The sequence below is a fragment of the Arachis ipaensis genome, chromosome B06 (assembly GCF_000816755.2).
Source record: "Arachis ipaensis cultivar K30076 chromosome B06, Araip1.1, whole genome shotgun sequence".
NCBI classification, from domain to species: Eukaryota; Viridiplantae; Streptophyta; class Magnoliopsida; order Fabales; family Fabaceae; genus Arachis; species Arachis ipaensis.
In genome coordinates this window covers 10299581-10306664 of record NC_029790.2, presented here as the reverse complement: position 1 = coordinate 10306664, position 7084 = coordinate 10299581, and positions in this window count along the sequence as shown.

Below are 7084 nucleotides of genomic sequence, written 5' to 3'. Positions count from 1 at the left end.
AAATATATATACGTGAGTAATCGCATACAAATAATACATATATATGGAAGTGAATAGATATAACATATAAGTAGGTCGCCTCTATTTCCAAATTGTTAAGAGCAATGAGGGTTGGCGTCTCCATATTGCAAACCGTGACTTTTAGGTTAAAAGTCGCCGCCCTATTTGGCTATGCATACAATTACAAGATATCAAAGAAATCATAACATATTTCATTAACCTTGTATTTTGGGTGCAATGAAAAGCATCTCTTTGTCGGTTTTTTATGACTATTTATTTAGATATATATTATGGTTTTCCTTTAATTCTAATCAACCACGAAATTGGGGTTGCAAAAGCGTGTATTACTATTTTTGTTAATAGGTTATTTTTTTTATTTTTTATTTTTTAAATCTTGCAAACGACAATGAGATTAGGAAAATGAAAATTGACCCGTACTCAACTATGGTTATAAGATAGATAATTAAAGTTTATTTTACTTACTTTCACTTAGTAATGAATGCATAGCAAGGACAAAACATACCTAATGTGCTGGATGCCTCCGGTACGGATTGAGAGATGGATTGGGAATTTGCAGGTCGAGGCAGATGCCGTATTATTTGACTGGAGCAATGGGGGTGGTACCTGCAAAGACACTCCGACGCTCAAGTCAGAATGGATCTAAGAGGTAGAAGGTGTGAGGAATGAATGAATACCTGGAGGGACCTGGGTCCTCTATTTATAGGTGATGGTAGCTATCTTATCTTATCTTGTTTGGCTAAGATAAGGGAGACGTTTGAATTCGAAAGTTGGTTAGGAGCTCTAATGGGCCGGTTCCGAGCCTTCTAGAAGGGCAAAGAGGGTCGGACCCGGGTAACCGAGTTCGGGGACCATTCCGGGCGTAGGATCCGTGGGCCTGATTCGTAAAAGTTGCCCCCGGAGCGAGAGAGTGAGGGTGCTCGGTCTCATCGCTGGAGGAATCTGTTCCTCGCCGTTTGCGGTTTGGCAAGGAGATCGTTATTTGGTTTTTCCGGTCGAGGTTGAGGATTTAGGGAGTTCCTGGCCGTTTCATGGTCAGACAAGGAGCATGTTGTTTGGGCATCTCATCACATGCCGGGTTTGATGACCGTTTCGAAGAAGGGCCCGGAGATCGGGTTTGGAACAGTTGCCCCCGGAGCATGAGAGTATGCTTTCTTGGTCTCAATGCTAAGTCGTTGGGGAGTCCGATTCTCTGTAGTTTGGGAGACTGTGAGGGGCCTGAAAAGGGCGTGACATCATCTTGCATCAATTGGTAGGATGTTGGTCAGTCTGGCTTTCTGCGAGTTGGAAGACCGTCAGCTCATGCTTGTTTTGTGTGGCCTTTTTTGGGCCGTTATTATGAACTTATTTTAGGCCTCTTGGTGGGCCGATTTCAAGACTTTGTTTATTTAGCTTTATTTGGATTTCCATTTTGTTGGCTTTGCGGGTGATCGATTCACGAGTCACTATTTTTGTTATTTGGATATCCGTTTTGTTATTTGGATATCCGTTTTATTGGCTTCGGGGTGATCGATTCCCGGGTAGCCGTTCACTTATTTGGATATCCATTTTATTATTTGGATATCCGTTTTTGTTATTTGGATATCTGTTTTGTTGGCCTCGGGGTAATCGATTCCCGTGTAGCCGTTTACTTATTTGGATATCCGTTTTGTTATTTGGATATCAGTTTTATTGGCTTCGAGGAGATCGATTCCCGGGTAGCCGTTTACCTATTTGGATATCCGTTTTGTTATTTGGATATCCGTTTTGTTATTTGGATATCAGTTTTATTGGCTTTGAGGTGATCGATTCTCGGGTAGCCGTTCACTTATTTGGATATCCGTTTTATTATTTGGGTATCCGTTTTGTTATTTGGATATCTGTTTTGTTGGCCTCAGGGTAATCGATTCCCGTGTAGCCGTTTACTTATTTGGATATCCATTTTGTTATTTGGATATCCGTTTTATTGGCTTCGTGGTGATTGATTCCCGGATAGCCGTTTACCTATTTGGATATTCGTTTTGTTATATGGATATCCGTTTTGTTGGCCTCAGGGTGATCGATTTCCGTGTAGCCGTTTACTTATTTGGATATCCGTTTTGTTATTTGGATATTCGTTTTATTGGCTTCGAGGTGATCGATTCCCGGGTAGCCAGCCGTTCACTTATTTGGATATCCGTTTTATTATTTGGGTATCCATTTTTTTTATTTGGATATCCGTTTTGTTGGCCTCGGGGTAATCGATTCCTGTGTGGCCGTTTACTTATTTGGATATCCGTTTTGTTATTTGGATATCCGTTTTATTGGCTTCGAGGTGATTGATTCTCGGGTAGCCGTTCACTTATTTGGATATCCGTTTTATTATTTGGGTATCCGTTTTGTTATTTGGATATCCGTTTTGTTGGCCTCAGGGTAATCGATTCCCGTGTAGCCGTTTACTTATTTGGATATCCGTTTTGTTATTTGGATATCTGTTTTATTGGCTTCGTGGTGATCGATTCCCGGATAGCCGTTTACCTATTTGGATATCCGTTTTGTTATTTGGATATCCGTTTTGTTGGCCTCGAGGTGATCGATTCCTGTGTAGCCGTTTACTTATTTGGATATCCGTTTTATTGGCTTCGAGGTGATCGATTCCCGGATAGCCAGCCGTTCACTTATTTGGATATCCGTTTTATTATTTAGGTATCCATTTTTTTATTTGGATATCCGTTTTGTTGGCCTCGGGGTAATCAATTCCCGTGTAGCCGTTTACTTATTTGGATATCCGTTTTGTTATTTGGAGATCCGTTTTATTTGCTTCGAGGTGATCGATTCTTGGGTAGCCGTTTACTTATTTGGATATCCATTTTCTTATTTGGATATCCGTTTTGTTGGCCTCGGGGTAATCGATTCCTGTGTAGCCGTTTACTTATTTGGATATCCGTTTTGTTATTTGGATATCTGTTTTATTGGCTTCGAGGTGATCGATTCCCGGGTAGCCGTTTACTTATTTAGATATCCGTTTTATTTTTTGGATATCCATTTTGTTGGCCTCGGGGTAATTGATCCTCGAGGGTAGCCGCATTTGGTTCGTGCCGTCGAACGGGGCAATGCTTTTGAAAAAATGAATTTCATTTGTGGTTTGGGCCTCGTTAAAATATTTGGATATTCGTTTTGTTGGCCTCGGGGTGATCGATCCTCGGGTAGCCGTTTACTTATTTGGATATCAGTTTTATTATTTGGATATCCATAGGCTTCGGGGTGATCGATCCCCCTCTTTATTTATTTGGATATTCGTTTTATTATTTGAATATCTGTTTTGTTGGTCTCGGGGTGATTAATCCCTGGTGGTAGCCGCGTTTAGTTCATGCCGTCAGACGGGACAATGCTTTTGAAAAAATGAATTTTGTTTGAGGTTTAGGCCTCGTAAAAACCTCCGGATGTGGGTAGGAAAGAGTGCCCAGTAAGAAAATATACGATTAAACAACTTAAGCAATAAATGCAAGTGAAAAAGGCAAAACATAAAGGGTAAAGAGATAGTCTTAAACGACATCGATCTTGTTGTTTTGGAAGGATGTTTCTACATCTAGTAGCGCCGTAAGTTGGTGGAATTTCAGGATCTTGGGAGCTTGGTCCCGTCTAGTCTTTCGAGCCTGTAGGCTTCTTTTTCGATTTCCATCTTGATTTGGTAGGGACCCTCCCAGTTGGGCGTGAGCTTCCCTTCTCCGGGAGTGGGTAGACCGATTTCTTTTTGTCGTAAGACGAGGTCTCCTAGTCCAAAGTCTCGTCGTACCGTGCTGTCATTGTACCTTAAGCTTATTCTCTATTTTAGGGCTAGCTCCCATAGGTGTGCTATGCTCCTTCCCTTGTCTACAAGGTCCCACTCTGCTTCTTTGTCATTTCCTCCCATGGTTCTGCGTGGACTTTGGTCTTGGCGTGCATCAAGATCGGCGAGGAAGTTGCCTACCGCATCTCGAGATCTCTTGCAGAGGGCCGAGCTGGTGTTCTCACACTCTACTGCGACTTCCCGGTCCCCGTGTATTATTTCGATAGTGCCATTATCGGCCTGAGACTTCATAATTAGGATCTTGGTGAAGATGACGGCGGATAGGTTGTTGATCATCTTTTTTCCGAGGATGATGTTGTAGGCAGTGGAGTCCTTGAGGACCACAAACTCGGAGAGGATGGTCTTCCTCTGGTTTCTGGGTTTCGATGGTTAGTGGTAACACTATAGAATCATCCGGTTTGAGAAACTTGTCTCCGAGTCTGGTAACCCGGTTGTGGTGGGTTTGAAGATTTTTGTTTCAGAGACCCAGCTTGTCGAAGGCTACTCTAAAGAGGATGTTGGAATCAGCTCTGGTGTCGACCAGTATTCTTTTCACAAGTCTGGTTCTGACTTTTGCCGAGACGACGAATGGGGCGTCTTTCGCCGAAGTGCCGTGTTGGCAGTCATTGGGAAAAAATGTGATTGCTGCTAGAATCGAGGAGATTAGTGCTTGGTTTCTTACAGCTAGGACTTTGAGATCCTTTTTTATTGCTGATTTTGACTTTTTCAGCCCGTCCTTTCCAATGATGACATTTACGATTATGGTCGGTTTCTGGACTTTCTTGGGATGCCTATCGTATCGTCTTTGAGTTGCGTCATTCACGTTCTTGTGATCTTTCTCTTTCAGTTCTCCGAGGTTTTCGAATGATTTTGACAAACTCGGGGAGTTTTCCGTTCGAATGTCTTATTCGAGGGCGTCTTTTAGGTCGAAGCAATCTTGGATTTTATGCACATATCATCGGTGGTAGTTGCAGCTTGTTGCCACCTGTCCGTTACTTTAGCTGTCGTGCTTTCGTAAGGATGCCTCGTTCTGCTATTTGGTGGCAGATTTCAGTGATGGGCGCGGGTAGGGGGTGTAGTTCGAGAACTTTCCAACCCTGGGTGGTTAGTTGGCGTTCACGGGTTTGAGGTGCTCTTTTGGTGTATCTCTTGGTGGTGGGTTACAACGAGGTGCCGTGTTACCGTGCTGTCATTTGTTGGCGGCCATGACTTGGCTTACCTCTTCGTCGTTTATGTATTCCCCTGTGATGCTTTGAATTTTGTGCATGGTCCAAACTGGTTTGGTGGTGAAGTGTTTCTAGAAGTCTTCATTTATGAGGCCGTTGGTTAGACAGAGACTGACGACCGAGTCTGTGAGTTTGTCGGCTGTTAGGCACTCATCGTTAAACCTATTGATGCGTGAGCATCTTTCCTATCTTTTCCTAGTGAATTTACATCTAATTTGTTGAGTTTAATAAAGAATTAATTATATTTTAGCCACTATGGATGCTATTTTGAGTTTTGTGCAATACTGTTTATTTTAGGTAGCATTCGACCGGATTTGATGGAGTTTCTGCAGCACAGGAATCAAAGGAGATGGCAGCGAGGAGCGACGCGTACGCGTGACTGACGCGTACGCGTGATTTGAAGAATTGCTCAGCGACGCGTACGCATGACCGACGCGTCCGCGTGACTTGCGAAAAAGAACCATCGACGCGTACGCGTGACATGTGCCACATGTAGAAAATGCAGAAAAACTCTGGGAGCGATTTCTGGGCTGTTTTGACCCAGTTTCCAGCCCAAAAAACACAGATTAGAAGTTGCAGAATGGACAAATCAAGTGGTCCCCACCCATCAGCTGAAGATTCGTTAATTAATTCGAATTTAAATTCAAATTTGATTTTTGAATAGGAAAAGATATTATTTTAATTTTAATTTTAGAAATTTGATTTTTAAATTATTAAGATTAGTTATAAAAGGGGATTCAGATCCATCAGATTGTAACGGAGTACATTTTTTTACCTGAATCCTTATTTTCTACTTTAAACCATGAGCAATTAATCCTCCATTGTTAAGGTTAGGAGCTCTGTCTATTTCTATGGATTGATTTTATTGCTTTTTCTATTTTAATTTATGTATGGATTTATAATTTAAGAATTATTTTCGCTCTTTATTTTATGAATTTGGGTGGAACGGAAGTATGACTCTCTTTCTATTTGAGTTCTTGTATAACTTGGAAAAGCTCTTTACTTGAACAACTGCTTGAAAACATATTCTCCTAAATTTTAATTATCTGGATTTAATGGGATACGTGACATATAATCCTTTTATTTTTAGGTAATTAGAATTTTTGTGGTATATAAACTGGAATTTGATCATCACTCTCTAATTGGAATTAATTGACCAAGGAATTGGCTGTTGATGAATTTTAGAGGAGACTAGGAAGGTCTAAAGAATTAGGGTCTAGTCACATAGTTTGCCATAAATTAAATCATACATGATTAAAATAGTTAGTAAAAAAAAATAATTCCAGAAAATAGATAACTCTGAAGCCTTAACTATCTTCTCCATATTTTCTTCCCAAAGTATTTACTTGCCTTTCTTCAATATTCTTTATATTGTTTAATGTCTTTTATATTGCATCTCAACACTATTTTCTGTTTGTCTAACTAATCCTATCAAATACTATTGTTGCTTAATCCATCAATCCTCGTGGGATCGACCCTTATTCACGTAAGGTATTACTTGGTACGACCCGGTACACTTGCCGGTAAGTTAGTGGGTTACAAATACCATACCAAGTTTTTGGCGCCGTTGCTGAGGATTGACTGTGATTAACAACTATTAAGTTGTTTGATTGTTTAGATTAGGCGTTTTAATTTTAATTTTATTTAAATATTATTTTATTATTTTTCAAAAAAAATATAAAAATAAAAATAAAAAAATAATATAATAAATAACACTAATATTTTTCTTAATTTCTGAAATTAAGTTTGGTGTTACCCAATTAATTTTATTTTAATTTTTCTTTTTATTTTTCCTTTTAAATTTTTGAATTTATTTATTTATTTATTTATTTATTTAGTATTTTTATTTTATTATTTTACACAGGTTACCTCACAGGGACTTCTCTGCACTCTGACGTAGAGAGTCCCATTTTTTCTTGTTTTCTGCTTGTGTATGCACAGGAGTAGAGACAAAGAACATCTCTTAGACTTTGATCTTGAACCTGAAAGAACTTTCAGGCGACATTTACAACAAGCAAGATTTTACAAGGTTGCAGAGTCCACTATGGCAAAT